Below are 11,575 nucleotides of genomic sequence, written 5' to 3' on the forward strand. Positions count from 1 at the left end.
GGTGTTTTGTTTTGTTTTGTTTTTTGTGGGGGGAGGAGGGGGAGAAGTTGGTTTACCTTGTTCACCTGTGAATGAAAATGGCCCTCTAGCTTATTCCAGGCTCAGACATCACCTCAGGTACTTGTCCCAGATTACCTTTCCCGGTTTTAACTGTCTAAAATATCTGAACAGCACCTGTTGCTCACCTAAGAAATAACTGATGTCTCTGAATCCTTCCAAGTATGTCAACATGCAGCAATAAACCTTACAAGTTTTATTATCCCCAAATTATTTTCACCCAGCACTAGAAGCACAGGTGTTCCAAAAGCATGTGTTCAGAAAAGCAATACAAGGATTTTAAATCTGGTGACTTTTATTATTGCAGCATTTTGGAGTCCCACTCACAGATTAGGACCCCCGTGGGCTAGGTGCTGTTCACATGGAATAAAAAGACAGTCCCATGCCCTGAAGAGATTACAATATAAGAAACGAGATGATAGATACAGACAAATGAAGGAAGACAAAGAGACGGGGACAAGGAAGCCTGAACGAACATGGCCTCATGGCTACTATCCCTTCTGCTATCATGAAAGTTTATCTCAGCAGAGGCACAGCCTGCCATTTGTCAAGCATGGCACTGGATTATTTCAATGAGAGGAGCTATGTAATTATCCAGTATTTCTGTGCATGATAATGAAAGGAAGAAGAGAATTCCACAATAGCTGTTTTTACCTTAGAGAGAGAACCATTTACAGTGCAAATTTCTTCTGTGAATGACCCTCATCCTATAGCTGCCACAGCATGCCATTAAATGGACTCGCTTAAAAGTGAACTCTATACAAATATGTTGGTTTATTTTTCCTTTTAAAATAACTGATGAGTATTATTCTGAATACTTGTATCCAAAAATAGAGAGCTTCAAAATTGGAAAGATGACACGCATCTTAGCCCTGGTAAACCCAATGAGTTATTCAGAAGCTATTATAGGGTCCATGGGTAGATCCAGGTTTTTTGTAAAGTGGGGGTGCAGAAGCAGCAACCAACACTGTAGGGGTGGCTGCACTCCCATTTCCAGCTTCCCCCCATCCTAGAGTGAGCAGACCATGTTGTAGAAGCAGCAGGTGAGGACTTTTAAAGTCCCTGAATCAGGTAAAAATCACATGCCCCTGCTCTTTGCACCCCTCTCTTCCCCACTGTGTTCAGCAGCACCTTCCCTTCCCTGCCCTCCCCTCCCCTCCCCTCCTGTTTGCTCCCTTCCCCACCCACCACCATTCCTATTGTCTTCAACTGCTCCTGCCCTGCTTCAGCTGGCCTGAGGGACTGGCTGCATGGGGAGCTAGCGAGGAACACCGGGGGGATCAGAGCCTGCAGCTCAGTTGGAGCAAGGCAGGAGTGGTTCTGGAGCTCCTTCTGTCCCCAGGTTGGCAGCCCTGGGCAGGGAAGGAAGGGAGGAGAATAGTGGGAGATGCTACTGAGCACAAAGGGGAAGAGGGGGTAAAATTCTTAGCTGATTTTGGGTGCTTTATAAACATCTGTAGCTGCTGTTTTCTTGGAAGCAGGGTGTGATCACATTAGTGTACTACCTCTGAATCCACACTTAATGGGATTTGTCTAGCCTAGGACTTAAAGGCGAAGCGTTTCACTGTGGATCTGTGTGCAGAAGTTCTGAATGCTCCACCACGGAGAAAGGCTACAGCAGAAGGGGTGGTGGCCACGGGCTATGTTCTGACAGGATTCCTTATCCCTGTCAATGCACTCGATGCCTGGACTTGCAAGTAAGCAAGATGGGCTCAGTGGTAGTAGTGGGCCATGTTGTCATGCTGACAAGCCCTGCAATCTCTGCTGTCACTCATTCATGCCCAGGGGTTTGGTGACCCAGAATCCAGTGGGACAGCAATTGGCAATAGCTCCCAGCCACCTTCCGTCAACATTCTTGGGTGCATTGAGTGTCCAGTTTTTCAGCCAGGAGTATGGTTAGACCTCAGAGTGTCCATGGTGCTCTTCAACTGTTGGCATTAGGAGCACAGGTTCTGCTGGCATGTCAGTGCAGTGTATGCGTCTGCTCATGGCACAGTCTACAGGACCTGTGTAACTATCCTGGATGGGGAGGCAGTGCCCTGGGTGTTTAGTTTACCCACACTACTGCTGGCTGTGCTGTGGGGGTACTGAGGATAAGGCAGAAGGCAGGATGAGAGGGAGCTGGGCAGTCTGGTGCTGCCCATGGCCTGGGAGAAGCATGCTCTGCTCCCCTCTCCCCCTTGTCAGTAAAAGTGACATGATTACTGCGCATGTTGGCCTAGGGCCCCTTACTAGGTGGTTAGATGGCACCTGGAGCAGACTGTGTGGCTTATGGATAAGGCCTGCCAAATCAGCTCCCCTTCCCTTGAAGCCTGCAACTTCTTCCCATTGTAAGCAAAAACACCCTGTCCTGGCACTGTTAACCATTCCAGCCTTCTATGTTCAATTTGCTTGCTTGTTACATCACTGCATTGCAGCTTTGCTTAATTTTGGCCTGATCTTGCAAATGAATCTGTGAGCAAACTCAATTGACCTATTAATGTGAATAAAATTATTCCTTTAGCATAAGGGTTTCTAGGGTCTAGGTCTTAGATAAGTAAGCGCTTTGCAGTAGGAATGGTCTCTTACTTGGGGTTTTTATGATGTCCAGCTCAATGGTTTTCTGAGTTGACTAGAGCCTTTGTCTAACTTCAAATCAAAAAATAATGAATGAACTTGTTATTATCAAGGGTTCTGATGTTGTTATGAGTACTAGTTGTAAAGAAGGATGCAACTTTGTTTAGAACAGAGGAGATATAAGAGTTTGACACAAATATATATTGGTACATCCCCTATCTTTCCCTGCCCTCTCCATTCCTGTGAGGAGAAATGCTTCCAAGAGCAGGATTGTTTATTTTGACGTATGGCCCTTTCACAAAGAATAGAGGAGATATAAAGATGAAGGAACAGCATGACATCCATGTATAAAATTGTCACACACAAGACACTAACTTCTTAAAGAGAAATTTCTGTATGTGTTTTTCCCTTTTCATGCAAAGAAGTTGCTGTTTTATTAAGCTTGCATCTCATTTTATTTGAGTAGCAGAGCAAGTTATGAATAAGGATCATGTGGATTATTTTAAAAGAGATTATAACACTTTGTCTAACAAATACACAGTAGTACAATACTGCATCCGAATAGCCCCAACGTCTCTGAAACAACAATAGTAGTTTTAGAACAAGTTGAAGATTTTTACTGATATCACCTCAGGCACCATTTAGAGTAGCTGTCACCTCTCTTAGGGTCCGATATAGAGTTCATGGAAGATGAGGAGACTCTCTTAGTTGATTCAGAGCTTTGGATCATCCTCATAAAGCCCATTTTAGTTTGCCTTTTGCTCATCAGCTTTCTGGGCTAACTTGTAATTTAATAACTTAACATTTTTTTTTTTTCTCCTTCAGCACTGGGGCTCACTTAATGTCCTATCATTAGGAGTTCAGGACTGCTGATTACTGGAGCAGCTGGTGTTGCTATCTAGGTCAATAGTGCTAAAAAGCATCTATTTTTTTACTTTCTTTTATAGTTTGCATTGCTCTTTCTGGAACCTGATTGAACTCTGGATAATGAGACCTCGCAATAATTTGCTAGAATATGTACTTGGCTCTGAAATCTTAAAGACTCATTGCTGTAAACCAAGTCCCAAGAGCAACAATGTTTTAAGTTTGACAGATGAGCTAACCAGATGAGCCTGGAATAGTAACAGCAACCAGCTGTTCTTTTTGCCCACTAAGCTGATTCAGGTATATAGCAGGCCTTGCTACAGGTTAATTGTTACTGGCTCTTTCCTTTGGGCCAAATTGAAAACTTGATAGTTTACATGGAGACACTTTGCCTGACATCACTTAATACAGAGCTGCTGAATAGCTTTGTAGGCCTGTTCACAGAATGTAATGCTGTAAAATGCCTGGCCATTCATCAGATGGTCTGATAGCACAATCCTATTTTTGTAAATCAGTAAATTCTTTACCCCAGACATTTTACACACTGGTATTTCCTAATTTTCTAAACACCGATTAACTGCATTTTAGCCATACTTCAGAGGTGTGTTTCAGGACTCTTCCCATATTATCAACATGATTTCAAGATGAAACTGAATGCTTATCTTGCTGGGATCCTATGACCCCAGCTGACTTCCTGCCCTTTGGGCAGGGGGCTGGACTCAATGATCTTCCGAGGTCCCTTCCAGCCCTGATGTCTATGAAACATGTATTGCCTTTCTCATTGATCTTATTTCTACCATGACCATATTATGCTAACTATAATTTCTTCCACAAACAATTCTAAGTTTTCTTTAATTTCTGATGCTTCCACTCTCACAAGTATTGATCTGTTCCTTGGGATGGAGTCTGCTAGAGTATTAAACCCCCAAGTACATCAAGAAATAACAATAATGGATTAGTGCTCAATTTACATCTTGGCTGTTGGCCTTAATGGTTGGTTCTTTATTGAACTACCAATATTTTAATTTGGGAGATGGTGTGAACATTTCTTCAGTCTCTCCCTTAACAAACATTTATTTGTAACTAGGGTGCCTTTTTCTGTCTCATTTAACAATTAATAGCAAACAGAAGACCCTGAGCATTACATCTAGACTCACCTTTATATATAAAGTGCTGACACTGGTAATCCCTACTGTACATTTTTAAGTCAAAGCAGCATTTTGGTACTGACCTAGATCATAAGCTTTTCACTGAGGAGTATTCTTGCATCAGAATTATGTTTCTTTGCATTAGGTCAGCTATTGATGGTTCACAGGATGATAAATTTCATAGAAGTCTACTCAAGTGTCAACCAGGCCTTTCACACGGAACACAAATATGGAGAAACTTTGTAGGATTCTGGATCAATGAAAGGCCCACCATGGTAGCTATGATTGGAATAGGCTAGAGTTTCATTCAGCTCCACTAAAATGCATCTAAAATATTCAGTCTCACTATTCTTGATCTGGCATGCTGTAATTTTGTTTTCTTCCTCACTTCTTCAAGGAGTTCAGTATTGGATATATTTTATATCATGGTTTTCTTTTATCTTACCTTATACGATAAATTTATTTCTTAATCTTAAATTATCCTCACCTGCCACAAAGGCGTAAGGCATTGTTTTCTTCTTCATGTGCATCTGTCAAAACAGAACACTCCTTTTCTGCCCCTAACCACTGTCTTTTATACCACTTCTAAAGTTTTCAGACTAGTGGACTGCAGTTAATCCTGAAAATGTCTCTCTGATCAACATACACCTCTATTATCTAAATTTAAATTGATAATGGCATAAGGGAATTCAGGCCTGATGCAATCCGCAGGTTATTTGCCATGGCCTCTGGGTACCACTAGTTCACAGATCATAGTTTGGGAATTACTGTCCTTCACCAGTTTCTTATAGTAGAAAAGTGCCCCTAGTATATTACTTTTTCTGCTTTTGTTGTTCTGTGTTGGGTAGCTTCCTTCTTGGTTCTGACTGGGTCTGCAGCAAGTATATTGCCCATCTGCTCTTATGCCAGTTTCTTGCCTTCTGTCACTTTTCTGAAACGCATGCCTTTTTTTTTCTGTTTGTCTTCAACTCTGTGAGATGACCCTAAAGTTCACCCAGCTCCTTAGCTGTTTCTTGATCTGCATCTTAGTTAATGAGCTCTGAGTGACAAGTTATTTGGACAGATTCCTCTATTGTCAGTTTCAACTCCATCTGTAATTGTGGCGATGCTTCTTTTTTTTGACAGCAATGCCAATTTACAGACACATGTCTAATTTGCTCTTCATTGTCAGCCCTAGATTCTCAGTGTTTGCCAGTTCACACAGGATTCTTTTAGCAAATCGACTAGGTATCGTTTAGTGTTTCAACAATTATAGAGCAAGAAAGCTGTCTTGTTTGTGATGCTGTATCCTGGGATGAAGTACCAATTACCCTTGGGCATATCTAACTATAAGCAGATCTAAGATTTGAAAAGAGGGGTGCAGATGGAATATGGTGAATCACTGTATAACACAGAGAAACAGAGACCCCAGAAGCTCTCTGTTACAGAGAAGCAGTAGCCTAGCCAGGAAGCTCTGCAGGCTAGGCAGGGTACAGCAAATGCAAGCTCCTGGGGCAACAAGCTACTGGGTAATTAGCAGGCACTTGCAGGCGGTCAGCTGACCGGATGTAGGTAGGGCCCTGAGAACATAAGTCCAAGGCTGGGGCTGGCAAGGGAGTCTCTGCCTAGTAGCCACAGGGGAAGGAGCTCCTGCCCAGGAGTGCCACCCAGGGATGCTAGGCCAACCGCTTTGCTGCTTGCAGGAACAGTAAGGCTTGGGGAACTCACAAGGATAGGAGGTATGCTGTATTAGTGATTATAGGTATACACTCTTAAAGGAACAGAGGGCTGTTATCCCTTTATGTTTATGTTGCAGCCCAGGGGCTTGTGTTTATGTTGTGTCTAAACCGGCTTCTTGGGTTGGGACCATAAGGGGCGATTACAGAGATTCCATTAGTGCCCATGGGGCACATGGTAGCCTTGTGCCCTGCCAGGGGCAGGCTCAAGGCCTGAGCTATTTTTGAGCCCAGAGAGGGGTGGAGTACAAGGTTGTAAAGCACACAGGGACCTGGGCCCACTGCTCAACACAAGCGCAGCCACACAGGGGCCCGGTGCCCAGAGGGGATTGAAGCTATTCCCTCAAAGCCAGGTCTGACCCAGTGGGCATAGTGAGATTAAATGGGAGGAGGCCAAAGCCCCAACAGAAGGAACAACATTATAGTAACACCTGTGAGGCATGGGGCATGGTATAGGAGAGTACACAATCAGCCCTTAAGGCTCTGGGTACCCTGCAGGGCACAGCTGCCCAGTGAGGGGTCTGAGGCCCAGCAAGGCTCAGTGATGGGCCCAAGGACCAGTAGGATGCTGGGGACCCTAGTGGGAGTTCATTAGAACCGGGGCCACGCAAAGGTCTGTGGGCAGCCTCCCTATTTATCAGCATACCATTGAGGCATGGCAAGCAAAATGGGAAGGTGCCCTACAGTGGAGCAGGCATTGTCACGGAGCCACTAGGGGGCATGGCTGCCCCTGGAGCCCTGACATATTACAAACGCAACATCTTTTTCTCCATGTAAAAAGAAACTAAAAGCGTTACTAATATGCTAGCAGCCTAGGACTATATTATTCAGTTTAAGATCAAAGCAAAAACAAATATAACTTTATTGGAACGTGCATTAATTTATATCATATATTATATATTAAAAATACAACAAACTAAGCAAAAATAATCAAAAGATGTTCTTTAATTAGTCATGTAGTTATTAAAATTAAATGTACATCTCTTTCAGATTCATAAAACAAAATCAAGCCTTCTTGACCTTTTTGAGAGTTCTTTCAGAACACATCAATAGTAAAATCATTCAAGTGGTTTGTTATAGCACACCCTGCATATATGCTGTTTCATGTTACTGTGTTCAGATCATTTCAGCTATTGTCACATGGCTGAAACGAAACATAGAAATGTTATACTGATTCTTTATTTATCAATAGGTACCTGAGTTTCTCAGTTTCCTCATCCTTAGCGATATCAGAGGAAAAGATCTTCCTAGTTACTCTCATACTGGGAATGTCTGTTTTGTATAAAGGTAACTTGATAATCTTAAATTATTCTTGATATTCTATTAGTCACCTACTAGTAGAATGTTACTTACAGAATTGTAGGGTTGGAAGAAACCCTAAAGGTCATTTAGTCCAACCCCTAACACAGATGCAGTATTTGCTGTTCCTAACCCATTCCAGCTAGATGCCTATTCAGTCTATTCTTGGAAACCTCCAAGCAAGAACATTTTACAACTTCACTAGACAGCTTATTCCACTGTCCCACTATTCTTATTCTTTCAGCTTGCTTTGTTATTTACTCATGACACTGAAATCACAAATGGAGGAAACCAGTGACGATGCAATGGAGACGAAATTAAAAAATTCACAGGGCTTGCTCAGTCATGTTTTCCTCAGAACAGAAATAGTTGCTGTCATGGTAAGATCTAAAGGAACCCGTAACAATGTATATAAGATCAACAGGTGAAACAAATGAAATTCCAGTGAATAATTTAATATTTTATACCGGGAACTAGGTTTTTGTGCCAAAACACTACTTGCTTGCAAAGGTTTCACCAAGACATGTGTATTCTGAAGAGTAAAATGATCTGAAAATGAAATCAGATGCTACCTTGATCAGTTTAAGAGCAGTGCTAATATTGCAAGCTATAGGTCAAATAGTCAGACCTTCAATGCTCCCCTCACCACTCCAGAGTTGGGGAACTTTGTAGGATTGGTGGAATGACTCCTGCCCACTATTTCCACACCACCCAGCTCAGTACTGAACATTGGGTTAGCACCAGGATTGGATGGGCTCCATCAACTACAGTTGACACAATAGCATCTTGAGCTAGTTAACAGGGCTGTGTGAAGCTTTGGTTCACAATTCAATTTGGAGAGGATTCGGCCCGATTTGGAGGCTGATTCTCTGAATCAGAATCGAATTGGGAAAAGCTTAAAATTTTCAGAATTGATTTGGAAAAGATTTTGGAGATTCGGAGGTGGTCTTTCAGGGGAACAGAAGCTGAGAAGAGGGAGGGGGAGCAGTGGGGGAAGGACTGACATCTCTAGCTGGCCAGTGTGACTGTGATCTCTCCCTGAGTCCCCTTCCAATCACAGTGCTCTGGGGGAGGGACATAGAAACATCATATAAGCCTCTGTCTGCAGGCTTTCTGTGCCTTTTGTGAGCTATTTGTGCCTGAGCAACATTGTCTGAAAGGTACTGGACTGGCTTGGCTTCCTAGTCAGTCTCCTACTACTTTTTGCTTTTGGAAAGGATTGGATATAGCTTAGCTTACTAACTAGAATCCCTCTACTTATCCATTTCTTTCAATTTATATTTCTTCTTAGGGTTTTTTTCCAAAACTTTTAAAAAAGAAAGCTGTGTTTTCTCTGGTAGTGGGATCCATCATAGGGAAGCATACAATACACACACTCGCACACATACATCACAGAAGAAGTCAGATATTCATAGAAGAAGAAGAAATTATATATAGTTTTTAATATTATTAGTTATAGTTATTAGTTACATACAGACTAAAACAACAGAGAAGAAGTCAGACTAACACAACATAGAAGTCAGATACTCAGTCATAGAAGAAGAGATTATTTTAGTTACACAACACACAGAACAGTAAACGCAACACAGAAGAAGTCACAGATTCAGATTAACATAACAGAAGTCAGAGTCTCGTAGAAGAAGAGATCAAATTATATATAAGTATTATTATTAATCATACTTACAATCACATTACAAACAACACAGAACTCAGATAAAGATTAACACAACAAGTTAGTGTGTCACAGAAGAAGAAGAGAATAGATATTTTAGGTACGCTACACAACAGCACAGAACAGTAAACAAAACACAACACAGAAGTAGTCAGACACAGTCAGTCATATATCAGAGAAGAAGAAGACATATATTTTATTATTGGTTACATACATAGACACATTTTCCAGCACAGGAAAGATTAATATGAAGTGTACTGGAATGGCAGGTGCCAGGTCTTCTGGCAGGGGAGGGAGAAGGGCTAGAGGGGATTAGGGGGAGAGCTAGAGCTGCAAGTCCATCCCCCCTGCAAACATAGATGCATCCTCTTTCCTGGCATCCATGAATCTTCTGCCAGTAGAAGCAAGTAGGTGGGAGCAGTACCTGTCCCTGCACCTGCACCATCTCCCAGGGTGAGCCTTCCACTGCCAGAGAACCTGGATCTGGAACCAGGGGACCTGAGCACCCTAGCAAAATAAATTCTGTGGGCCAAGGTGAAATTTGACTTTGTGCTCCACACCCTTCAAAGTTCCCCTAGACCCACGTCTCCTTGTCAGGAAGGGACCTCAGAGGAGGTTGTGGAGGCAAGTGGCTCAGCTGAGTCAGCTCCTCCTGCTGTTGTGCCTCTGCCTGCTGAGGAGGGGGGTAAGGCAGGATCCCCACCCTCAACCCAGAAGCGGGGGAGTAGTGTAGTGTTGGGATCATTTTGAGGTGGCAGATGATCCCAAGTTTTCTATCTGCCATCACTGCCAAAGGCAGATCAGCCGGGGCAAGGATGTGTGAATCAAATACTTCCCTATTCGTACAGGCCTACTAGTTATGTAGTATTCCTAGAGATCTTGCCCTGCTGTTTATGCTATGCCGAACGCTTCAAAGAAACTAGTACAAATGGCTATAAATTAAGCCTGGGGTGGGTATAGCAAAGTATAAGTTAATTTTTAAATTTGATACAATGCCTTCCTTAATCAGAAGCTAAAAGTATTACAGAGCATCTGTGACCTACCTAAATGAATGGTATCATTGATCAATTTTCTTTCTAATTTATTTAGTTTACTTTTGTTACAGATGACATTATGAAGTATGATATAGAACAGGTAGACAAACAGGTGGTAGCATAGTTGTTGCTCAGTTATCCCAGTACTGCTATTTGACACAGCCCCAGTCACAGACTGGAACTAACTGTTGCAGAGTTTGTCAGTGAGATTGATAGCATCAGGCATTTTGAAATTGTCCTTGATAAATTATATAAAATCCACATTTCTCCAAAGAAACTACAAAACTACAAGAGTGAGCTTCACATAATTCATACTTTTTTTTACTTGAAGAGATTCTGAGAGCTCAGTGAGTCACATCTAGAGTGACGTCAATTAGATCTTTGAAATAGCTCTGGTGCACTGTACAACTGTATAATTCACATACTCAGATAAGCAAAGTCAGTCAAGAAAGTACAGTCATAGCTTTTTGTCTTGAAGTAACGATTTAATGACAATGTATTTTATATTGAAGGGGCTGGATTTTGAAGTCCTTAGTCGAGCAAAACTTCCAATGACTAGCTATGCTTCTTTTTCAGAATTGTTGTATATCAAGAGTGCTCAAACTTCCAACCCCATGGGTTAAATGAGTGGTACAGGGCCAGATGCAGGCTAGATCCAGTGACCAGTCAGCACATGGGGTTTATCTGTGGGTGTGATTTGGCACGCTATCCTAGCACCCTGTGCCAGAATGCCCCACGTACCTGTGTGGGCCGGGAGCGATCCGGGCCCTTTTTGTGCTCTGCGCGGGCTGTGGCCAGCAGCCCGGGCACGCGGGGTCGGAGAGAACGGGCGACACGCTAGAATTAGGCACGGACGCTTAATGGTTGATTTAAAGATTATTTACTTACACCGAAGATGGTCGCAGTGTAGGCTGGACAGTTTTCCAGGCGCAGCTCCGATTAAATCCTCGTTTGAGGACTACGACAAGCTCGCTCTCTATCCCACAGACTTGTTGAAGCTCCATGGGTCCGTTTATTCTCTCTCCCACGAAGTTTGCTAGGCTCCGTGGGTCCTTTTGTGCACAGGGAAGAGGGATACATGGAGGATTGTGCTCGGTGACGGGGAGAGGCTAGAGGGTGGGTCAGCCCCTGTTGCCTGCTTTAAATGCGCTGGGTCCAATAGGCTCCGCAGCGCTTAGAGATCTTCACAAGACGTGAAGTCTCCTCCTCCTGGTGTTCGTGGAGTCCTCC

This window comes from Alligator sinensis, unplaced genomic scaffold (genome assembly GCF_000455745.1).
Source record: "Alligator sinensis unplaced genomic scaffold, ASM45574v1 scaffold499_1, whole genome shotgun sequence".
Classification (NCBI taxonomy): Eukaryota; Metazoa; Chordata; order Crocodylia; family Alligatoridae; genus Alligator; species Alligator sinensis.